General features: G+C 30.6%; 1 protein-coding gene and 1 long non-coding RNA gene across 4 annotated transcripts in view; both read right to left on the minus strand.

The window, feature by feature from the left end:
* LOC123271818 (neurobeachin) overlaps positions 1–27,187 on the minus strand; it is a 497,397-nt gene that overhangs the window by 462,057 nt on the left and 8,153 nt on the right. The window lies entirely within an intron of this gene.
* On the minus strand, positions 250–8,533 carry LOC123271962. Its single transcript, XR_006510994.1, has 3 exons — positions 8,522–8,533; positions 5,228–5,229; positions 250–390 (listed from the first exon to the last, which is right to left on the minus strand). It is a non-coding gene; the product is annotated as an uncharacterized LOC123271962 (long non-coding RNA).

The following is a 27,187-nucleotide window of genomic DNA, read 5'->3' on the forward strand; positions in this document are numbered from 1 at the left end:
AATATTTGCGTGAATTGGCTTACGACACCGTCTATTCAACTAAAGTTGTAGCAGAAAATGTTCCTAAATTAAATCTAGAACAGAGAAAAGTTTACAATGAAATTTTAAATTCGATTATATCTGATTCTGGGCAGTTGTATTTTCTTGATGCTCCAGATGGTACTGGAAAAACGTTTTTAATCAATTTACTGCTTGCGAAAATCAGGAGTGAAAAAAACATCACTATAGCCGTTGCTTCTTCAGGAATTGCTGCGACTTTGATAGACGGAGATAAAACAGCTCACTCTGCCTTTAAATTACCTCTCAATTTAGGTTATTCTGAGTCTCCACTTTGTAACATCTCTAAACAGAGTGATATGGCTCATGTGCTGCGAGAAACAAAAGTATTATCTGGGACGAATGCACTATGGCTCACAAAAATGGTATTGAAGCTCTAAACAGATTGCTCAAAGATATTAGAGGTTGCGACCGAATTATGGGAGGAGTAATTGTTCTCTTGGCCGGTGATTTTAGACAAACTTTGCCTGTTGTGCCACGAGGAACACGTGCAGATGAAGTTAAAGCCTCTATTAAGTCATCAATTTTATGGCCTTCGGTCAAAAGTTTTATCTTTGACTATCAATATGCGTGTTCATCTTCAGCCAAATTCGAAAGCAGAAGAGTTTTCAAAAATACTGATTGATATAGGTGATGGCCAAATTCCGGAAGAAGACGGAAGAATAAACGTGTCCTATATTAATTGTGAAACTGTCCCAGATTTAATCACCTTGACTGACAAAATATACCCGAATATTGACAAAGCTGGCGATAATTGTAGTTCATGGTTAAAGGAGAGAGCCATTCTCACACCAACCAATGAACAAGTCAATTGTATTAACAACTTTTTGCTGGAGAAACTGCCAACTGAGCAAGTAAGATATGAATCGGTGGACAAAGTACTGGAGGATGAAGAAGCTGTCCACTATCCTGTTGAATTCTTACACACACTCAATCCACCAGGGATACCACCTCATGTTCTTCAACTCAAGATTGGCACTCCAATAATGTTGCTCCGCAATTTAAATCCGCCAAAATTATGTAATGGTACCAGGCTTTAAGTCAAGGTCTTACACAAAAATGTCATTGAAGCCATGATTTTCACCGGAAAATATGAAGGAGAAACTGTATTCATTCCAAGGATCCCTCTGATTCCATCAGATTACCACTTCGAATTTAAACGTCTGCAATTTCCTGTCAAAGTTTGTTATGCCATGACGATTAACAAGGCACAAGGGCAGAGTTTAAAGATGACTGGTATTGATTTAAGAAATGACTGTTTCTCTCATGGCCAACTATACGTGGGATGCTCAAGAGTAAGTTCACCTGACAGCTTGGTCATTCTTCAACCAATAGGAAAAACGAAGAATGTTGTATATAAAGAAGTTTTAAGTATTTAATTTTCTATTTTTGACTATATTAATAATTTCATTAAATTAGATCGATAGAATCAGAAAATAAACAGTAATCCAATCAATAAATATTAAAATTTAAAAAAATTTTTGGATCTACCGCTAGAATGGTTTTTAATTCAATTATTTTAAATATTTTATCTATATAATAATTTCTTTTTACTGTTACAAAAGAAATGTTTATCAAGCTTTCAATTTTGTTTAGTGTTAATTGATTGGATACATTTATAGATTGAAAACGAATAGATATAATAAATAATATATTTTAATAGTTTTCAGGTTTATTGTAAAGATAAAACTATGAACAATGGGTTTTTTGGATCTTAATTTACGTTTCTAATATACAAAATTAGTGATCAAACAAATTGTAAAACTAGGAAAATAATAACAGTATAAAAATAAGAACAATGATAAAATAGAAAATGATAGCAATATGGTAAAAAGTTCATAGTTTTAAATTTATAACCATTGTTCATTTAGAATTAGTTAATAAAAAAGATATAAGTTAAATTACTGTCTTTTTATTTAGCACGACAGAGTATTGATGCCTAGGTTTAAGTTGTTTATATCCAATCTATATTTATATAGATTTGATATGTGTAACAAATTCTAAACTTGATGGCATTGACACTCACGTCGATCCATGGTGTAGGCCTACTGGGGATCCCGCCATGTAAAATAATGGGAAAGCATCGTACGACACAGTACCTCCATGGTGATGTGGAAAGCCGTGTTATTTATTATTTTAACTCATATAAATCGATAAGACCCTAAGTAGTTAAGGGTGTCTTAATTTCGTAAAATCCGTTCATGATAAATAATTAGGCAGCTAGATAACATAATTTAATATTTCTTTCACTTGGCATGTATTTTATGCCACGCGAAGCGGGCGGGTAACGGCTAGTTTGCTTATAATTAAAATATATAAGTTATAAATTTTATGATCACAATGGTGAAAACAGTGTACTTGATTGGTGAATTTGGTGGAAAAAAATTACCTTCATTGAAAGAGGTTATGTCACTTTTATTTTATTATCTCAAAACGAAAAATTTTTCAGTGAAAGAAAGCATATCAACCACTGTCGACAAAGTTTTCGAAATATGGTGTGTGGCACAAATCCCGACAATAGAGAAAAGATCTGTTTTTTTAAAACTAACCTCAAATCACAATCGATGGAGGAATTTACAAAAAAACTGTAAGAGGAAAAAGTCAAAATCTCAAAAAAAAATGAATCCCTTTTTCGGGACGAATTAAATAAACTATTTGATATAGCTCATGCTGATGTGCTAAATTTACTGGATAAAGAAAAAAGATTATTTTATTTGGGACAAAAATCTTCCAGTCGACGTGGTTTTATTTCATATAATTCTCAACCAATTCCAGAAGATGTTGAAGATATGGATGTTGATGTAAGCGATGAAAATAATAACTACAGTAATAGTGATAACAATAATGAAGAGAACATTGATATCAATTATAATAACAATAATGATAGTGGTACATTTGATGTCGGAGAGTTCGGTAATGACAATGTTGACTATTCTTGTACAGTTGAGACTGATAATGTTGTTAATCATGAAATATCAAGTCAAACATCTAAGTTATCCCAGAAATCTTTGGAAAGTCATACTTCTCGTATAATCTCTGATTATGAAGATGAAATTCCAAAACAACTTCCTAAAATTGATCTAATGACACCAGAACTTGCTGCGGCTTTGGATAGAGCTAATGTGAGTAGTAGGTCGGCGACTGACATTTTTGCTGCTTTATTATCTAGCCTAAATATTGATTGTGCAAGCGTAAACTTCAGTCATTTGACTATTCACCGAGCACGGGAAAAATTTCGCAAAGAAGCGACGTTAAATCTGAAAACTAATTTGGAAACTGATAATTATGTGCTACATTTTGATGGAAAACTGTTGTCAGATATTACAGGTATAGAACAAGTTGACCGGCTTCCTATTATTTAATCATCATCAGGTAAATTTCAACTGTTAGGAGTCCCCAAACTAGAATCTGGAACTGGACAAAATCAAGCTTCAGCTATTATGACAACAGTAAAACAATGGAATATTAATACTGATAACATCAAAGCATTGTGTTCTGATACTACAGCGTCAAATACGCTGTAGTATTTTGGAAGTTATAACACCAATCAAAGATGAAATTTTGAAATTCGTTAATAATCAAATAGAAGTAAAATTTCTTAATCCAGCGCTAAAGAATTATCAACTGATGGTAAAGTGAAACATGAAAATTTATGAAGTTCCGTATAATCCTCCATTTTACACTTAATAATTAACCCCGTTGTAAATAAAAATATTGGAAATCAATTTCACATGATTATTACACTCTCAATCATCATTAACGATTACAATTGCATTTGTAAAATATTTTGTAACTTTTACTTCACATCAGTTGATAATAATTAATGTTCTTTACTTTGAGGTTGCAATGTAATTAATTTTTCATATAACCTGCATTGAAAATGCGAGTTTCAATGTCTGTTGAGCCAACCGAAACTAGACAATTTCAGACCAATGCGACTGTGCCGGGCAGGAATCAATTATTTCTTCCCGGCGGACAGAAAATGACGATTTTCTGTCCGCGAGGTGAAGTTGCAGCTTTATAATTGTCATTCTAACCGTTAACTGTACTGACATATTATAATTCTGTTATTAAGCACAAATAAGAATAATAAAAGAAAACTTGTCAATTTACGAATAATGTTTGATAAAAATAAACTATTACTTTCTATTTTATTATGTTTTATAATAAAATGGTATTTTCGCTGTGCGTCTGAAACTATCTAGTTCTGGTTGGCTCCAGACATTGAAACTAGCATTTTTAATGCAACTTATATGAAAAATATAATGTGTGACGCGGGATGAAACACGATTTCAGACCGAGTGATGCCAGCCCTCGCTTCGCTCGGGCAGGCAACTTCACTCTGGTCTGAAATCGTTTTGTTTCATCCCTAGTCACACAATATACTATTATTTTGACTTTGAACTTTTTTTGTAGATGGATCATTGTCGTGACGATTACCGTGAACTCCTGCAATTATCATCGATATTTTTGAGTGCTACTACCACAAATATTACATTTAAGCGTCCTGGAGCCGTCCATCATGCAAGGTGGATGGCTAAAGCAATATATAGTTTAAAAATTTTTTTATTTAGAAATGAATTTCATCTTACTAAATCAGAAATAGCTGGATTACGAGAACTTAGTTTATTTATCATAATATTCTATTTAAAAGCTTGGTATACTGCGCCGTGCGCTATAGCAGCACCTAATAATGATTTAACTTTAATTAAAGAATTAATTTCATATAAAAAATTTAATAATACTATTTCACGGGCATGCTCAGAAAAATTAGCCGATCACTTGTGGTATTTAAATAACGATTTGTCTGTTTTATCTCTCTTTGACGAAACTGTTTCAGTTGAAACAAAAAGAAGAATAGTTCATGCTTTAAAAAACTGTGAAACCAATGAAACTACAACGAGTCATTTTATAATCGATAAGAAAAATTTAGAGTCATTATTAAATAAAGATCTTAGTCAATTTGTATCTGTGAGATCGATAAATCTGTTTAAATCGTTTGATTTGTCGTATGATTTCATTGATGAGGATGTAACTTTGTGGCCTCAAAATCTAAATTACAAAAGAAACTTGGAGTATTTTGAAAAACTTCAAGTTGTCAATGATGTAGCAGAACGCAGCGTGGCATTGATAGAGCAGTATAATCGATGCTTAACGAAAAATGAAGAACAGCTTCAGTATTTATTGCAAGTAGTGACAGAACACAGAAAACGATATCCTAATTGCAATAAAAATAATTTTATAAAACTGTAATATTTTCAAGTTAGGAAAAATTTTATGAATTGTTGTTAAATATTGTTTTTTGTTATAAAGAATTGATTGTTTAATAGAATTTATTAGTATTTGGTAGAAAATAAAATAAATTTGTTATAAAAGAGACCCAAAAATCATTTGTTTGATAATTTTAACCTTTATATGTATGTATTTGTACTTTTTGTGAGTTATGTATGGAGTAAATAAACAAAAAAAAATTAAAATCTCAAATTAACAGAATTCAATTGATTTTACAAAAAAAAAACAATATCCATATGAAGTATGATTTTTTTTTGCAGTTTTATTATAAGACCTTTTTCTGGGATATTGCGTAAACAAGCTACGGCACGCCGTTTTACTTTTTAAAGCTTAAGATTTTCTACCTAAGATTTAAATTATAATTAATATTTTTACTGTTTTTGAATTATGTTTGACATAATTTTTATTTGAGATTATTTTTTTGAAATCTATTTTTATTTCACTTTTGATAATGTTAATTCCATCAGCATATAGAAACATGGGGTTTTGGAGCATTTTTCATTTTTTAAGATATTATTTTTTACAATTTTTTTGACATGTTTGTTAGGCAGAAATCAATTTTGATTTGGAATTTTTAGCTGTATGCATATTTGCCGATGTCATACATATGATAGTAAATTTTGTTTACGTTGTTGAGTATAGATAAAAATTTTTAGTCATCTTAGAAATTATGGTATAAGAAAACAAACGCATTTTTATTATTTAATACTAAATATGTTCTATGAAAAATTTTCTGAATTTTATTGAAGCTAAATTTTCATTAAGCTGATAAAATTAATTCAGTCCCTAAAAATATAATATACAAATATTAATCATCATTGAATATGATATAAATTTATTAAACTTAGGTTTCAATTTTATATTGTATCAAAAAAAGTAACTTTGATCATTAAAGTCTCAAAAGAATCACTATTGGATGACAAGTTATCCTATTTTCATGTAATTTTTTATCATTTAAATTTTAATTGATTAATTGATATTTTGTTGATAATGATAATTATGAATTTTGAGATTGTTTACATGTAAATGGAGCATTTTAATATTATTATTCAATAATTCTCTATCTAAATAATTACATACCAGAATTATGATTTATGTTATAAATAACTTGTACAGTTATTTTTTGCAGTAATGTTTTTAGTTCAAATGCTTTCAGTTATATTAATTATTTTTATTGATAAGGGCTCCAGAAATTTATGAATTTATAAATAAAAAAAAAATAAAAAAAAATAATTAATAATAATCGAACGCTCGACTTTGAATTCACGTTTTGATGTACGAGCACACACACACAAATACACCCCGATGGTACCGAGCCTCTGAGTGTCGTCACACACGCCTCGATAATCCGAAAGGAATTCAATAATTACTTTCGAAAAAAAAAAATTAATAGAAAAAAAAATTACACCAAAAATTAAACTGGTGAAATTCACCAAAATTGATCGCGATATCGCGGTGAGGACACCCTGGGGCTAGATTAGCGATCAGACTCACCCTGCGGCAGCAGTGAACCCCTCGGGTCGGTACTCGTCCAGGTAGCTGACTCTCAACGAAGTTGGCGGGATAGCAGGCGGAATAGCGTCGATGTCTCGGCGATGGCGTCTCCCACGTGCACGTAATAATAAAAATTAATCGTCACTCGGCGATTTTTCAATAACAGATCGTCATAATATCTTCAACAAGACAACAAATTAACTAATGGTAAAATTTAACCCAATAACGGATCGTAACTGCGTTTCAAAATTATTTTATGCGCGTATTGGAATTTGGTGAACCAACAGGTACGGCGTCCAGATCAGAACTATTAATTATGGCTGCCTCCTCGGCAACATGTGTTCTCTAGTTTTCCGTTAGTTCAAAAACTCGCATCCAATCAGCTCACGGCTTCTTCTAGCCGGCCGTTGTATTACGGGATGCGTCCAGTACTCCGTTGCGATCGATGATGGGTCGATATGTCACTCGGTTCGGCTTACGGCCCCCAGATGGTGCCTCGCTCTGCTGCCGTTGATCAACCGCTGTCGTCATTCGTCGGTTTTAAATTCGCCTCGTTCTCGCCGTGGTCCTCTTCCAGATGTCGATTCGGTCGTTGATGGCTCCGTGAAGATTCGCGGGTTCGTCTGATCGCTCAACTGATTTTCGCTCTCACTCTAACATACTCTCTACAATATTCACACTCATTCATGCATACTTTTAAAATTCGGCGCGTTTTCGGTTATAAGTCTTACCTCGAGCTTCACACTCTGATCAGGAGGCCGCTTGGGGCGACACAGGCGCGTCGAATCTCCGCATTCCTTCAGCTTATCCAAAATAATTAACAATGATAGAGAAAAATAAAATAAAACAAATAGCCAAACTAGTCTTTTGACATGGGGAATTTTTCCATGTCACAATATGTATACATGAAAAATATATCAAAAATGCATGTGGGTACTCAAATGAAAGCTCTTGATGAATGTAACATCGGAATGAGCTTATATCGTTAAAAACATCATTAGTTAACAAAATACATTATCGTTCGTTAATTATTAACATTTTCATAAATATAAGTCCATAATAATTTTATACTCATCGAGACCTTTCATTTGAGTACCCACATGAATTTTTTCATATATCTTATATATATGATATTTATAAAATATATAAAAAGTGCATGTGGGTAGTCAAGGTCAACAACAATTTATAAATAAAAAATCTATTAAATAAACATGTCCTCGTGGACTGAATTGTGAATCTAAACCATTCTGGAATCCACCGGAAGACACACAAAAAATTTCATTAAAATCGGTCCAGCCGTTTAGGAGGAGTTCAGTGACAAACACACGCACAGAAGAAATATATATATAAAGATTAATTTTGAGATTTTTTTTGTAGAACGAAAATTCATCTTTATGTTGTTTATTTTAAAAACTCCGAACGTGGATGTTTTTCAGAGTGAAATTCGAAATCACTCCGAAATCACTCTGAAATCACTCCGCAAATAAAAACTCCGGATTCACTCCCTACGCGGAGTGATTAATTACTTCACTCCGGAACTCCGCGTGATGGGAGTGAAATTCACTCCCGATTCACTCCGGATTTTTTACAGTGTAGACTCACGCCAATGACTCATCAGCAGCCATCTTAGCGCTCCATGAAATGGCCACCGCTAGAGAAGATAGAAAGTAGAAGAGACATCGGAAGAACAGTAGGCAGCATATTTAAAGATTCAATTGCCATTTAAGATAACATTTTCAATAGATCTTTCACGATAACTAAATTAAATTTTTTCACTGTTGCCGTGTCTATTTATTTTTGTGTTCTCGAGCAGAGATATCAGTACAATTTTTATTAATATACTTTATAAATATTTTTTTCAAATTGGTTTAGATGATTTAAGATCAACATGACATGTTTTTCATTTCCTGATAATGAAGCAAAAGCAAAAGCACACCGACCGCTCCGCGTTGAAGCGTGAAAAAAATATAATTTACTTTATAATGTAATAATGCTGGTGATCTAAAAATGACACTATCAAAGTTAATTAACACGCTCTTATAATTATATAGACGCTGTACTATTATATGGTAATTACGCGAGTATAATAATCGTGAGTAATACTCTGCAATCTTAAAAAATTTTAACACAATAGCGATAGTGAATCAATTGAAAAATTAAAATCAATTAAACTTTTATCAAAAATTTTATCATTTCTAATGATTAGAAACTTTGAAACTTTGCAGATAAATTATTTCTAATCTCGAAAGTATCAATTAAAAAAATATTTACCGGCTAAGCCGAGGAAAGAGAAGAAAGGCATTGAGATTTATTATAACTTGTGTGTGAGTGTAGATAAGAATTATTTAGTAGTTTGCGACAGAGATTTAGGGATAAAACAGAGTAAACAAATGTAATAATTCATTTTCTTCCTAATATAGCTCGGTATAATTGTATAAATATTTATTTTATACAAAAATCTGTTTGAGTCTACAGTATATACAGTCACTTAAATATTAAGAGCTAAGTACCGAGGAATAAAACTTTCATATTCTTTTACTCTTACTCGTACTTCTTCTTCTATTACAGGGTTGTTCATTGGGGACGACACTTTTAGCTCTGTTCTATTGGGAGATATATGAAATATTAACCTGCAGTTACTACGTGAATTCTGAAGTGTTATCTGAACCCATATTGACGCTAAGCTTATTGAACAAAAGTCGGCAGCTCTGAGTCCAGAGTTCGAAGTCAGCACATTTTCAATGGATATTCAAATCTTCCTTCATGTCACTTTAATCATAAATCTTTATCAAGAACTTCAAATTATAAATGATTGAATTAATTTAAACAGAAATTTTTAGAAAATTCCCTAACATCTGAAAACGAAGCGTCAACCCGACTAGAAATTTCGTGAGGCATTGCCGAACAATCAATTTGGGGCAAGTTTGGCTTTCCGAACTTTGGCAAGCCTAATTCACGCCTTATTAATTCCACTATAGGTAAGCCAAAGTTCGGCACTGCCGTAGTTTTTCCAAGCTACGCCCAAATTCGGCAAACCGAACTTCGGCAAATCTTTGGTAACTGTGATTTCATGCAAGTCAGGCATACCAATAGTATGTCAAACTTTGGACTGCCGTTGGTTTTCCAAGCTATGACCAAGTTTGGCAAACCAAACTTCGGCAAATCTTCGAAAACCGTGATTTCATGCAAGTCAGGCATACCAATAGTTTGTCAAACTTCGTTCTGCCGTAGGTTTTCCAAGCTTCACCCAAGTTTGGCAAACCAAACTTCAGCAAATCTTCGGTAACCGTGAGTTCATGCAAGTCAGGCACACCAATAGTTTGTCAAACTTCGTTCTGCCGTAGGTTTTCCAAGCTATGCCCAAGTTTGGCAAACCAAACTTTGGTAAATCTTCGGTAACTGTGACTTCATGCAATTCAGGTTTACTAATAGTATGTTAAACTCCCGATTAGAAATTGTAGTGAGGAATGCCGAAGAATTAGTGAGGGACAAGTTTGGTTTGCCTAACTTAGGCCTGCCTAAGTTGCACCTCATAAAAACCAAGGTAGGCAGAACGAAAATTGGCATGCCGAAAATATTCCAAATCTGGTTGTGATCCTGAAACTGTGTGGCATTGCCGAGGTCCGGCATATTATGGAAATGCCGGACTGATTTGTAATAACGGTAACCATAAATAATAGTTGAAGTTCCGCTTGCCAAACTTGGACGTAACTAGGAAAGTCTCATGGATTCCTTAAGTCTGATATATCATGGGAATGCCGAACTGGTTTCAAGTAACGATAACCTGAGTTTTGTCAGTTTGGAGCGAACTTGGCTTTCCGAACTTAGGCTACCCCAATTCGAATATTATTTGTTTTAAATTAGGCAAGCCGAACTTTGGTCGTGCTTATAAGTATCTTGAGGCACGAAGTCGCTCATCATCGGCGTAGCGTCGCGGTATGGTATAGGGCTCTCGTGCGTCGGGTACGGTGTTCGAGTCTCGCGTTCGACATGTACGATTTTTAATAATTAATAATTACTATTAAGGCGAGTGTAAAGTAAAGTTAAGTGTTATGTGTGACTAATGTATCTAACTCCTACATCATCTCCTTCCCCCTTGACTTATCAAATCTACCAATCAAAAAAAACTTCTTCACATAAAAAAACGCTCCAAAAAATAAAAAATAAATTACGGAAAAACTAAAATTAAATAATAAAAAATAATATTAAATAAAAGCAAAAAAAATTTGTTTTTTTTTATTCACGAAATATTTAAAAAATTTAGTCCTAAATTCCATATTTAAACTTAAAATAGTAAAAGTAGATAAAAAAAATAAGCATTTGTTATTATTAATTTTCGCTTGATAATAAAAAAGCTAAAAACCAAGAAAGAATTAAATTTGGATTCTTCCATGCGAATTTGGTTTCCGAAATGCTGCCTACTTAGGTAGCCAAATTCGGACCGAATGAGGTTTAGATAATCACCAGCAAGTGTGGTTTCCAAACTGCAGCTTAATCAGGAATCCAAGTTAGGCTGAGCCTCGCAACTGCGTTACATCCCAAACTTCGGCCAGGTTTGGATGCCTCACTTACTGCAAGTTTGAAATTCTAAGGCATGCCTTACTTGCACCAAATCACTGCCTCACTGAAATTTCTAGTCGGGAACTGATGGAATTTTCGTCGCAATATAGAAAATATTGGATTAGATATGAAATTGGTTCACTTTTTCCGTGTCAATATTGGACGGTCCAGGTAAAAAAGAGAAAACGAGAACTAAATCTATGGGGTTTCATTGCAAAAAAAGGAAAATGAAAAATAAATTTATCAAACAATTTAATAAAAAACAAAAAAATGTTCTGTGTTACTTTACTGTGGATTTGCACCCCTATGAAACTGAGAACAGTGTTACATTTTGTACGTGTTACGCGTATTTATCTTTCAGTTTCTGTAAGTTAACTCTGCAACGTAAAAATAATATACTATTTATTTATCTATTAAGCTTGTAACTATCTGGTTAAGAGAACTTATAAATTCCTTAATAAAGATTTAAATGCTTGAAATGTCGCTTTAATTACCATTTCAAGTTTTTAATACAAATCTTTCTCGGCAAACTCTTATTAAACAATAATAATTAAAAGAAGAAAAAAATACCAGAGTGTATTTTTTATTACATTAAAACAACGATTCGTCAGATCTATAAGATGCAAAAGCTTTCTACGTTACTGTCAGACTTAATGTCTAAATAAATTGCTTTTCACCTTTTCGCGTTCCTTATTCATTCTGAAAAATAATAAGAAAATTAATTCGTGGCCATGATATTATGAATTATATCATTTGAAGGAAAATTCGATAAAAAATTTTCAATTCAAATTTTGAACTATTGAATAATGGAATATTCAATAAAACTTTGGAAAATTCAAAAGTCCACGAATCATAATGCCCATTGAGTTTTTAATCAAAAAATTATATTGCTAATTGATAGAGTAAAATGCAAAAAAATGAACAATTTATTATTGACAATTATTGACAAGTAATTTATGTTTCAAATATTTCGCGGTCTTTTTCTTTTTTAACTCAGCTCTAGCTGTTATTGTAACGCAAATGCACGTTAGGACCAATGTTAACCATATATATTTTATACACAACAATGAAAAAAACACGAATTTAGTTTTTCATAAATTATAACTAAACAACACCAAGTTGAATAGCTATTTGAGATGCTAAACCCTGAAAGGGTCTGACTGAATAATTAAAAAAAAAAAAAAAAAAAATGACGTAAATAATAGAGTTATTGTGTTTTTAAGCATACACGGAAAGAAAAATATGGAAACTATTCCCATAATTTTATGGGAACAGTTCCCAGGCAATTATAGGAACTGTTCCCATAATTATAGGAAATTTTCCCAGAATTATGGCAACATTTCCCATAACGATGGGAATGGTTCTCATAATGGTATAGGAATGGTTTCTATAATTATAGAAATGATTCCTATACAATTATAGGAACCATTCCCATAATATTATAGGAAATATTCTCATAATAATACAGTAATGGTTCATATATCATTATGGGAACTATTCCCATAATGGTATAGGAAGGATTCCTAGAATATTATAGGGATCATTCCTATACCTTTATGGAAATCATTCTCAAAATAGAATAAAGATAAAATCTTCGAGCGGAGTGAGTTCGAAATGATTCCTATAGTATATATATACACGGAAAAAAAAAATTGGGGCTGCACATGATACATTACTGTGGCAGCCACATGATTTTCATGTGACAGCAACATAATTTTCATGTAGTAGGCAATAATAGTTAAAACAACAATAATAATTAAATAATAATAATAATAATAATAATAATAATAATAATCTATATTATTAAGAGAATAAGAAAAATTTTGTGGCTAGTGTATTTATATGATAAAACGGGTTTTTGCTTTGTTGTGCCTTTTCAAGGTTTCCCGAGTCAAAATTTTAAAACCCCAGTCCAACCTAGTAGAGCCTGATTCCTTTGATGTAGACATATGCCGCTCTAATTTAAGAACCTTTTTCAACCTAACTCGTCTTATATCAGGGTGAGGAATAGTGAGTTGGAGTTTAGTTTAAATTTTAAGATTCTGTTTCAACCTAACTCGTCTTGCATCAGGGTGAGGAGTATTGAGTTGGGGTTTAGTTCAAATTTTAAAACTCTGTATAAACCTTATTCGTCTAAATTCAGGTCGTAGAAGAGTGAGCTGGGGTTTAATGAGAATTTTATCGCGTAGGCTTCCTAGGGTGAAACAGAGATTAAAACTTTATACATTTTTCAAAATAAATAAGAGTAATAAAAATTATTATCATTATTTTGAAAATGTATTACAGTAAAACGTGCGAAAAATCACACCAACACCTTCTATAAATTTTTTATGCTTGATAAGCTGCGGCCAATGCTTTTTTCAAAATTAAAATCCAACGACGCGTTCAAAAATTATATTTGTTTAAAAATTCACAAAATTTTTTTTCTCAGTATTTTTTCGACATAACATTTAAATTTCTTAACCAAACGATATTTGCCCGGACATCCACTTTTTTCGCTTTAAAAACTGTGTTGAAAACCATTTGGAAAATTAAAATCGATCGACGCGTCCAAAAGTTAAAGCTGGTTGAAAATTTACAAAAAATTTTTTTTGATATTTTTCGAAAATAATTACCGGGCTTCTTTAACCTTTCAATATAAACCCGTATATACAGATTTTTTTTTCATTACTACTCTAAAAACTACTTTGAATACCGTTTTAAAAATCAAAATCGAACGATATGTTACAAAATTATACCTTATAAAAATTTCAAAAATAATTTCTTCCAGAATTTTTTCGAAATAATTTTCAGATATTTTAACTATTTAACGATTCATGTGTATATACTTTTCGTGCTTTAAATAAAAAATTATGGTTTGTGCAAGAATAATTTAAAAATATACGAAAGATCAAGTTTTTCTACTTAAAAATTTGACCTAATTGCTAAAAAGAATAGTTTGCCAAATTAAAAATTTAAAGAATGAACAAATAGCACAGTTTTTCACATTTTGAACTCGAAGAGCTCAAAAATATAATTTTTGTGTCGCAGCTTTTGAAGCCCAATAAAGGATCTTTGAGTTTAAATTGATTAAACGAAAAATTTCGAAGTAATTCCGAAAAAACATTTTTTTCGGTTTTCTATCGACAACGATAACTAACGAACGAATTAACCGATTTTGACCGGGTTGGCGGCGATCGACGTGGTTTTTTAATGTTAAGAGCTGAATAGTTTTTGAAATCGATCGGTGAAGCCGTTTCAAAGTTATTAAAAAAAAAACACATTTGAAAAAAATTTTTTTTGTAGTTTTTTTTTAATTTCTCAAGATCTACCGGTTCGAATCGGTCCCAATTATATTCAAAATCTAAGTTTGGTCAAGCCCTTTTGAATGACGCCAATCGCGATACACACATACACACACATACATACTTACATACATACATACATACAGACAAACGGACACCATCGCGGAAACAATCGGGGAAGCTTCCTAGGACCTCAAAACGTCAACATCTGTTGAAAACTTGATTTTCGAAAAACGGGGTAAAACCAATAACTTCCCAACTTTTGAAAATTTTCAATTTTCTTAGCGGGAAGTTAAAAATTTAGGCAATTTTCGCGATGAAATTTTGTAAGCACTTTGTAAGCAACGTTGTAAAATTAATAATAATAATCAGAGTAATATTTACCATGACATAAGAAATAATAATAATATTTAATCACATGAGTTAATTTTAATTTTGTCAGTTGTAGCTTAAATGGAAACAAATATTTCTACTGTATGACTAGTCTTCGAGTAGCAGAGGGGATCCAGTCTTGCTTCGTAATCGTGAGGTCTCGATTTCGAATCCCAGTAAAGCTGAGTTTTTTTCAACGGAAATTTGTGTTTTCTTCGTCGTTTCTTCTGTCTTCATTTCGATATCATTATTCTTGTATAATTATAAATTAACATTACTAATAGTTATCATTACCTTAACAGTCATACAAATAATAACATGAAGTAACCAACAGTTAAATGATAATTTTTTCTTTTTTTTTTACTATGAATATAACCAGTTTAGGCTATTAAGGTTGAACTAGGTTGAAATAGGTTTTAATAAAACCCTGCCTGACACTTTTTCGTCTGAGAAACAAAAAATCGTATACATCGTGCAATCCCAGCTAGGCGCTAAAAGAATGAAACAGAGTTTTATTAAGAACCTTCTTCAACCTAACTCGTCTGAAAACGGACTTAAGTAGACGTTACCAGAGTGAAACGGGGTTTAGTATCAATGCAGTTCCTTATTTCTTAAAACCTATTTCATTCTGTTTCACCCTGAATTAGACTATCCCAGGTTAAAATGGGTTTTAAGCGAAAAAAAATTTCGACTCGGGTTCATATAATTCTCACCAATAGTCAATTTATTATAATAAGAATTTAGGCTGCATTTGAAAATGATCTGTGTCTTGTTACATAATGAAGAAATGACCTTGTATCTGATAAACTATTGTCATTTTTGAAGATATAAGCTCATCCCGATGTTACACTCATCAAGAGCTTTCATTTGAATACCCACATGCATTTTGATATATTTTTCATATATACATATATATAATATATATCGATATATGAAAAATTGATGTGAGTACTCAAATGGAAGGTCTCGATGAGTGTAATGTCAGCATGAGCTTATATCTTTAAAAATGTCAATCATTGACAAGATACAATGTCATTTCTTAATTATTGATATTTTTAAAAATATAAGCTCGTCTTGATGTTACCCATCAAAATCTTCCATTTGAGTACTCACATGCATTTAGATATATTTTTCATATTTACATATATGTATAATATATATAAATATATAATATATATGAAAAATTGATGTGGGTACTTCAATAAAAGGTATCGATGAGTGTAACATCGAGATGAGCTTATATCTTTAAAAATGTCAATAGTTCACAAGATACAAGGTCATTTCTCAATTATATGTTTAGAGATAGAGCATTTTTGAATGCAACCTAAATATCTATCATCATAAATTGACTATCGACGAGAATGATATGAAACCTTGAAAAGGCACAAATTCAAGTTTATGTCCTTTGCAATGACACTAAATTTCACTAAAAAAATCGATTTCATCATGTGACTATCCAGGAGATAAAATTGTTCTTATTCTCTTAATAATATAAATTATTATTATTTAATTATTATTGTTGTTTTAACTATTATTGCCTGCCACATGAAAATCATGTTGCTGTCACATGAAAGTCATGTATCTTTCACAGGAATGTACCATGTGGCAGCCCCAATTTTTTTTTTCCGTGTAGAATTTAAACCTATATATTGTGGGAACCATTCCTATACTATTATGGGAATGGTTCCCATAAATTATGGAAACCATTCTTATAATAATACACTGAGAAAAAAGTATTTTGATAATCACAATACTTGGTATTTTGACGCTTTAACACTAACAGTTAGTTTATTTGATTTATGCACTGGTAAAAATAGAATTCAACTAATATTTATTATATTAGCTTGAAAAAAATTTATTATTACACTTTTAATTTTAATTTTAATTTGTTTTGTTAGCTTTATAAGCCAATTGATTTGTGCCAGTAAAGTGAGGTTATAAACATCTAATAGTCTGTTACATTGGTATACTGATAATCAGTATACCTAGATATTGTGAAAGTCAGTATACTTATTGTGATTATCAAAATACCACGTATTCTTAGTAGCACAATACCAAGTATTCTGATTATCAAAAAAAATATCCTTAGTAGCAAAATACTTTTTTCTCAGTGTATAGGAATAGTTTCTATAATAGTATAGGAATTATTCCTATAGCATTATGGGAACCATTCCCATAATGGTATAGGAATAATTGCCATAATTTTCTTTCCGTGTACCAACGATTTTTCATTTTTTGGCGGGAACAAATTTTTAGTTTATTTTAGTCATTTTCTCGTTCCATTACAACGAATCAATTTTTGAAGATTAGATAATTATTCTTGACGGAATTATCTGTTCGATAGTATACAAATTATATTAGTGTCCATGGGCTAACAAGAGTATAACAATAAAAAGATAAACTTTGCTCAAGAAAATCTATCGTCACCCAAAAAAATTTTTTAGTGTCGCTAGGAATACCGAAAAATTCTTCAATGAAGTAAAATAATTTCTGAAATTTAACAATTTTTCATTAAAAAAAAAAAAAATTCTTGATCGAATAAATTTTTATTCTTCATCTAAAATCAAAATCTCTGAAATAAAAAATAATATATACTTAACCTCAGAATTTTCATACTCCAACCAAAAATGTTACAATAAAAACAGTTGCAAAGCAATGGCCAAAAAAAATTTTACGCTCACATAAAGAACTTTTTAATGCTTCGCATTATGAGTTGTGCAATACAATGATTCAAAAACTAATTTGTTGAATAGAAATAATTTTAAATGATAAAAGTTACTTCTAAGAAATCCAGAATTTTCTTGGTTTTCAAATCTTTAATTCTCATTTGCATACTGTTGGTCGGTATCTACCTGATTCAAATTTCATTATCTCTAATCAGTAAAACCATACTTGTCAAATAATAAAGCTCTTTAACTGAAAATATTTATCTTTTGTCTTGAAAATCTTACATTTCTATTCTTCAAAATGTTATCAGCCAAAATAAATTAAATAAGAAATAAAGAAAAATTTTTCTAAGGTTTCCAAAAAATTTGGAAGTTTTTTGAAGGAAATATTTTGCTTGAATCAAAAAAATTTTTCTAGAATTTATTCGATTATAATTTAAATTCATCACAAAATTACGTTTAATCGAAAAAAAAAGTTCATCAGCAACATGTAATTTATTAAATTAAATCCAAACTTTCGATTTCTGTGAATGCAATTTGTCAATAAATTCAGTGACGCAATATTAATCCTGCAAAGCGACGAAAATTAAAAGCTTTTTATCCTGAAAGAGATTTAATGACTGATTCAAGTTTAACTCTCAAAGTCTTATAGTATAACATAACATCAAAAAAATAAAACAAAATGAAATCCTGCTGATTATTATCACAATGATAATTTTTCTTAAAGGGAATCCAGGGGTTGAAAAACGAAAAAGGTTAATTCTCATGAGAATTAAGAAGCAGAAGCATAAAACGATTATCTTTCATCAGAAGCTAAAGAATGGGGTGGATCCCTCCCATCCCGTTCTATAACTATTCAATCAAGCTCTTTGGCTCTCCCCTGATCCGGTAGACGGCGGACGATGGTGCTTGAACTACTATCTTCATACCATACAATTTTCCTTAAACTTGTCGTTGAATTTTTCACTGGGCTTGGGCTTTATTTCAATAATAAGTTATTCTTTGTAATCTAAGATTCTGAATCTTTAATCTCATTGAGGACACTTCTAGGATTCGCTTTCAACTTCTGAAGAGAAAGCTAAGAGTTTTTGAGCTATAGGTATTGGTATTGGTATCACTTTTTCATTGAATATTGTAAAAATTTTTAGTGTAGTTCTGAACAGAATATTTCACTTTAATTGTTCAGTTATGATTTCATGTTAACAGACAAGTTAGTAGTTGTAGTGAACCAGAGGTTTATTGATTTACTAGCTTACTGACCAATATCAACTTCCCGACGTAAATATAATATAGAAAAAAAAAAACATCCAGCTTCCGAAATAGATGGTAAATAAATCTATCAGTCATCATCATATATACATATATATATATATATATATATATATATATATATATATATATATATATATATATATAGCAGCAGTAGTGTGCCAAAATGTAACTTCCGAGGAGAACCTTTTAAAATTGGAATTTTAAGTTCCACTTTTAACAGCAGCTGTGTTTGGGCATTTCCTGAGGTATTTCGGAGTGAGAGGATTCATTTGATTATTTATAGGATTTTTAACAGGAGATTTAATTGGGCACTTCCGGCCAAATTTTGAATTTTCACTGGAAATGCCTAAACTAAGCTTCTGTTAAAAAATTCTATGAAAATCAAATACTTCGTCTCACCCCAAAATATCTCAGGGAATGCCCAAACACCCCTTTAAAAGCGGAACTCAAAATTCCAATTTTAAAAGGTTCTCCACGGGAGTTACATTTTGGCACACCCTAATATATATATATATATATATATATAAGTCCCATTAATTTAACTTTGACGGTTGATTTACAATCATTTTTTAATTAAAAGTATCTAAAATTTTCATTGTAAAAAAAATTATTGTTAAAATCGAAATTTTTAAAAATCGTTTGGGGGATCATTTTATCTTGGTATGTACTTATAAAAAAAATACATGAACTTAATTTTCATGATCAAGTGGAAAATAGGGGGTCCAGTTGACGTGATCTTGTTCAATATCAAATCCAAAGAACTGACGACAAAAGCAGAATCGGTGGAGTTTAACTGGCATTTAAATCTCTCTTCGCTTATTTCCTGGCTCCTCTTATCTGTGAACGGGCTTTGGGATTTGCTATATAATAGCAATAGCTGAGCAGGAGATATGTCATGGGTATTTTTCATCGGACTTAAAACTTTATTTGCGTTACGTATATAATGCTATTTCAAGCCCTTTCTGAATAATATATTTCATTATCTTGATAAGTTCTGGTATATTTTACCAACTTGTCTATACTGTTCCCAGCAGGTAAATCACCCAATTATATATATATATATATATATATATATATATATATATATACATATATATATTAGGGTGCTTCATTTAAGACGACTATTTTTTTTCTCACTCCATTGACGAAATATTGTTCTGAACATAGAAAAAAAAATTCTCACCAAGGGATAGTTCTTAATTTCAATTTTAAGTACTCGCTGGATGAATTTAAAGTTTTCCCATATAATTAACCCGTTAAAATAATTTTTTTTGCTTAAATTATCTATAGCATAGCGACATTTCATGATATTCATTTGACCATGGGCAGAAGTTGTAGAGGAATCCTTCCTCTTTAAAAGCTCTGACAGCTTATTTCCAATTTATGAGTTACCACGCCAGTAAAAAATTGTACATTCGATTTTTGCTCAAAAGTCGTGGTTTTTTTATTTTTTCTCCTAAACTATTGATCTGACACCTAAATTGCAAAGGACCTTTTTTGTAAAGAATTCAATTTTCTATAAGATAGATTGATAGCTGAACCCTTTCAATAAATTGCCTCTGAGATAAATTTCATTAATTACAAGAAAACAATAAATGACACTATTTTATCGTAATTTTTATACTTTTTAATAAAACAACAGTTGATAAAAAAAATTATAACATTGTATATTTTTATAATCAAATATTGTGATATCGTTTTAATGCCTAAATTTTTAAAATTTTTAATTGTCTGACAAATATTCTAATAAATATAGTTGTTACATAGAATATATCCAAAATATATGATCATACATAACTCCGGCACACAAAACAAAATGGTATGTACTTTGGATTGCACCTACCTATCGAAATGAATATTGACCCACTGAATCCGAATTTCAAGTCCGTTTTACCCGGTAACCCTCCAATTTTGAGCATAATGCAAAAAACCCCAAAAAAATGCATAAAACTGCAGTCACAGCGATGAAAAAATTCTTGTGGACCCGGATCAAGTATGATTTTTATGTATTCCAATTTAATGAAACTTAATCTGAACGTTAATTAGCCTGCTGAACCGACCAAATTTGAAATAAAAAACGAAAAACCCAAAAAAATTGCAATAAATCATGAAAAATTGAAGTTATAGAGATAAAAATTTTTTTGGACTCAGATTAAGTATGATTTTCATGTATTTTGTTCCATTGAATTTTAATCTGAAGTTTTCTTGCCCCGTTAACGTTTTAAAATTAAAAAAAATCTTAATAAACCAAAAAAATCGGGAAAATCGCAGCTATAAATATGAGAAAAAATCTATAAAACATGATTAAATATTTTTTTTGTGTTTTTTTTACGCATAAAATATAAATTAAGATTCTGAAAATATAAAAAATTTTAATATCTATAAAAAATGACGTATAACTAGAATAAAGAAAACTATTTTCTCGAATTTCAAACTGTTCTTCATTGAAATCGAACTCTTTTGTTCTCAAACGATCTGCGCCGTAAATTTTTCTTCCGTTTGTTATTCTCTTTTGTATTTCATGCGTGGAAAAATACAAGAATAGTATTTAATCGTGTTTTACAGGTTTTTTTTTTTTCAAATTTGTAACTGCAATTTTCCCAATTTTTTTGGTTTTTTGAGATTTTTTTAATTTTTAAACGTTAACGGGGCACTGGGCTAATTAACGTTCAGATTTAGATTCAGTAAATTAAAATACAAAAGAATCATACTTGATCCGGGTCCACAAGAATTTTTTCATCACCGTGACTGCAGTTTTAACGGGTTAGTTATATGGGAAAACTTTAAATTCATCCAGCGAGTATATATATATATATATATATTAGACTGGGCCAAAAAAATTAACTATTTTTTTTTTGTATATCGAAAATATTATTTGGGATGACAAAAAAAAAATGTTGTGAGAATTTGAGCCCTTAATATTTATATTAAGAGGTCTATCATCGCAACTTTTAATTTTTTTTTCCGGAACGGGTTTTTGTCTCATAACTCCTAAACCATCGAGGTAAATGAAATAAACTTAGATGTTTTTTGAAGCAAATTTAATTGTCTACAAAAAAAGACTGATTGAAATTTTTCGTCAGATGAACCGTTTTCTTATAAACACGCCTTGAAAATTGATAAGATTTCAGAATTTTATTGTTTAACTTTGGAATTTTGTAATTCACTTAAAAATTAGTATCCGGAAAAAATTCAATAGAGATTCTTGAAGGGAATTTAATTTCCTACAAAAAATGTCTCTTAACATTTTTAGCTAAATTCACTCCTTTGAAAGTTATTCAAAGTTAAAGTTGATGTCAAAATAAAATTCTGGTTTTTTTCGCTGTAAATTTAATTTTTTTGAGCCCATTGAAAATTTTGATCTTTTTATAGATAATAATTTTTATTTTATCAACAGAATTATGAAAAATTTGAAAAAATCATAATATATTTTTATTTATTGGCATTGAAAAGCTATTTTCTGCAGAAAATTGCATTTTCACTGTGTTTTGATAGTTTAAACAATAACAATCATGTTGTTTTCTCATTGAAAATTATTTACTTTTATTTAATACAAATTTATCTACGAGAATCCGCTTTGATTAACAACCTCCCCTTACTCCCCTTGTTTCATTTTTCGACATCAATCCACAGTACTACATCTCATGAGATTACTCTCTCATTTTCTCAATAATTGCGTCGCTTAATACAAAGCCAACCGATTGAACATAACCTCAAAACAATATTATTAATTATTAGTATCGTATTATATAGCGCCACGATGTTTTATTCATCTATCACCATTTCTAAAAAAAAGGACCCCTAGTTCGACCTTCACTTTCGGTATTTCTTACATTCCATTGTTCTACAAATAGAGAGGTTATGTTTTTTAGATAACTGTAGCATCTTTCTTCATTGTTAATTGTGGATCGAGCGTCGCTTTTAATCTCAGTATTCGTGTTGTGAGTTGTGTGTCTAATTTCTAGTGTTGTTACAATTTTATTACAACCTGACTCTCTTTATTTGTTGTGATTTTGATTACGTAAATATAATTGAATAATATCAAAGAACTGTATCAATATGACAACCGAAAAAATTAATTTGATTGGTGTTCCAATAGCTAAAATTAATGGTCGTAAACTTCCCACTATAAAAGAAGTTTTATTATTATTTTTTTATCATCACAAAGTTCTTCATCTAAAAGTCAATGAAAGTGCAAAAAAAACTGCAAATATAGTTCAAGATTGTTGGAAAAATTTACAAATTTTAACCTCCGGGCTTCGAAATACGATTAACAAAATACTTGAGTTTTTCAAAAAATGGCAATTATTGCAGTGCAATAAGAAAAGAATAAAATCACAAGCTCAAAACAAAAAGAAGTGAGTTTTGAACAAAAATTCAACAGTTATTTAATATCGCTGGAAAAACGGTCTAAGAAGTTTGAATGGAGAGATCAACAACTTTTCGGCTCAGAAACTATTGAATCAACCAGAAATTTCTGATAACTCCAGTTCACCAGAAACTTCGAGAAAATATGTTGAAATTATGGAAACCGATGAGATAGGTAGATATTTGGTATTTACAATAATACTTGATTTAATAAAATTAATAACTGAAAAAATAATTGCAATTTATTCTGTTCCCGTAACCGTATACAGAAAAAAATTCTTGACTAGAAGGTAAATTATCTTGGCTCAAGAAAATATTAAGGAAGATTAAAAATTTCTTTAATGAAGTCAAAGTTTCTTGACCCCAGAAAATTTCTTTTGCTCCAAAATAACTTTTTGTCTTCCTTAAAATTTTCTTGGTGCAAGAAGTTTTTTCTGTGTAATTTTATGCTCAGCATAACTAATTGATAACTAAATATTATGTAATCTTGTTATACTTTGATCACATTTTCTTGTAAATAATATCAAAATACTTTTCAGAAATAGATTTGGTTAATGATAATAATAATAATGAAATTACACCTAGTCAAGAGTTACTAACATCGTCGCAGTCAACTATCAGTCAAATTTCAAATGTTTCCGATTTTGAAACAGAATTGTTGTCTGAAAAAAAAATACCAAAAATAAACATTATCACTCCAAATTTAGCAGCTGCGCTTGATCGTGCAAATGTTAGCAACAGAAATGCTACATATATTTTGGCAGCTACCTTACAGAGCGTTGGAATAGATCTTCGGAATGTTAATTTAAGCTATAAAACTATCCAACGAAATCGTATACTTCTTCGAAAAGAAATAGCTGAAGGGTTAAAAAAAGACTTAAAGTTCAATGATAATTACGTAGTTCATTGGGATGGTAAATTGTTAAGCGATATTGTTGGCGCAGATGTTGTAGATAGACTCCCAATTCTTCTGACATCGTCTGGCGCTGAACAATTATTAGGCATTCCAAAAATTGGAGCAGGAACTGGAATTGAGCAAGCTTCAGCAGTAAACTCAACTTTGAAGCATTGGGGTGTCAGTGATTATGTCAAAGCGGTGTGCTTTGATACTGCATATACAAATACAGGTAAATCAATACTATTAACAAAGTATTTAGAATTGAGAGATTTTATTTTTCATGTTTGTTTTAATTCATTAATGATTCTATTATTAAATAGGCATTCATCGTGGCGCTGGCGTAGAACTAGAGAATCTTTTAGGGCGAAAGCTCATTTGGTTGCCATGTCGTCATCACGTCATTGAACTACTCATTAAAGGTGTTTTTGAAGTATACTGGCCAACGCAAAATGGCCCAAATGTTTCAATTTTTGGTAGATTCAAAAATAATTGGAACAAGATAGATAAATCAAAATACAGTGCAGGAATTAATGATCCTATTGTTGCTAAAGTACTATCAGAGAAAAAAGACGAAACATTGGATTTTATTGAAAGTTATTCGCTGGTATGTTTTAGTTACATAATATCATTCACAAAAGCACTCAAAAACAACTTTCTTTTCACTATACACTGAGAGAAAAAATTTTTTTTTAAGAAAATGCAAATAATTGAAAGAAGTTTTCTACATTTGGAAAAAAACAATTCTGAATGAAAATTCTCAAGTTATCTATCTAAAATTGTATTTTTGTTTTTTTATTTTTTTAATCAGTTAAACTATTTTCCAACAAAAAAGTTACTGTGCGAAAAATTTTGATTTCTTCTGCAAAAGAAATGAAATTGTTGAAAATTTCCAACATATCAATGTCTTGTCACTAGAATGCCCATATTTTTCAAAAGAAATTTTTCCTTTCGGTAAATTTAAAAAAATTGTGTAATGGAAAAATTTAAACCTTAAATTAATAGTAATTTCCTGGTGTCGATCGAATACAATTCATTTTAAACATAGACAAAAATATACGTGATTATCTTTAACTCGTAATTTATGTTAAATTAAAATTGATCGAATTTTGTACTTTGTTTTAATTGAAATCTTGTTCTTTTAGTATTCAAAAACGATTTTTTAATTATTAATTCTAGATTAAGAAAATCAGTTTTTTTCATTCGTACTCATTTGTTGCAGAAATATCTTCCGAGGAATGATTACCGAGAATTTTTAGAGTTATCGTCAATTTTTTTAGGAGTTATTCCAAAAGATAATTTCACCTTTAAACATCCAGGAGCGATGAGTCATGCTCGTTGGATGTCGAAGGTAATTATTGCCTGAAAATATATATTTTTAGGGGAGAATTTAAGCTGACCCCTCATGAATTAACTAGTATTCGCCAAGTATGTATTTTCATAATTGTCATTTATATAAAAGCTTGGTTCACTTCACCTTCTGCTATCTTAGCTGCAAATAATGACTTAATTTTGATGCAACAATTGATACTCTATGATAAAATTAATTCATCTGTATCAAAAGGAGCTTTAAAAAATGAGCGATCATTTGTGGTATTTAAGTGACAAATTAGCCATAATTTCTCTATTTGACGATGCTGTAGATCCGGAAGTAAAGAAAAAAATGGTAAAAAATTTGAAAAATCGGAACCCTATAAAAACTAAAGCCAGAAAATATGAATTTGACTACAAAAACTTACATGAATTTTTACACAAAGATGTAAGTGACTTCATTTCAACAGAATCGTTAACAATTTTAAAAGACTTTGACTTGCCACATGAATTTTTAAGTGAAGAAGTCGACAAGTGGTCCAGCATCGATAGTTTTCAGGAATGTCAACAATTTTTTAGTAAATTGGCTGTTGTCAATGATGTCGCGGAACGTGGTGTAGCGCTAATTGAAGATTACAATCAATGCCTTACTAAAGACGAAGAACAGCTCCAATATTTATTACTAGTTATTAGTGAGTATCGGAAAAAATTCCTAATTGCAATAAAAGTACGTTAATTGAATGATTATTCCGTCTTTTTAATTGTTAAATATAATTATAGATGTACTAAAGTTTTATATTGTTTTCCTTATAGAATATAAATGATTAAAATACATACAATGATATTTTTTGTGCTATAAAATTTTTTTATGAATGATACAGTCGATGCTCTCTGTATTGGACCTCTCTGTATTTTAACCGCTCTCTGTGTTTGACCACATTTTTCCTCTGTATTTGACGAATTTACACAGCTCTTATGGACGAGTCAAGTACAGAGAATGGTCCTGGACGGGCGAATCAAATACAGAGAGCGTTGACTGTAATTTGATTTTGTTTCTTATTGAATGTGTACTATATCATTGATGATTAATTTCTGCTAAGCATTCGTATTAAGCGACGCAATTATTGAGAAAATGAGAGAGTAATCTCATGAGAAGTAGTACTGTGGATTGATGTCGAAAAATGAAACAAGGGGAGTAAGGGGAGGTTGTTAATCAAAGCGGATTCTCGTAGATAAATTTGTATTAAATAAAAAGTAAATAATTTTCAATGAGAAAACAACATGATTGTTATTTTTTAAACTATCAAAACACAGTGAAAATGCAATTTTCTGCAGAAAATAGCTTTTCAATGCCAATAAATAAAAATATATTATGATTTTTCAAATTTTTCATAATTCTGTTGATAAAATAAAAATTATTATCTATAAAAAGATCAAAATTTTCAATGGGCTCAAAAATTAAATTTACAGCGAAAAAACCAGAATTTTATTTTGACATCAACTTTAACTTTGAATAACTTTCAAAGGAGTGAATTTAGCTAAAAATGTTAAGAGACATTTTTGTAGGAAATTAAATTCCCTTCAAGAATCTCTATTGAATTTTTCCGGATACTAAT

This window comes from Cotesia glomerata, linkage group LG9, assembly GCF_020080835.1.
Source record: "Cotesia glomerata isolate CgM1 linkage group LG9, MPM_Cglom_v2.3, whole genome shotgun sequence".
NCBI lineage: Eukaryota > Metazoa > Arthropoda > Insecta > Hymenoptera > Braconidae > Cotesia > Cotesia glomerata.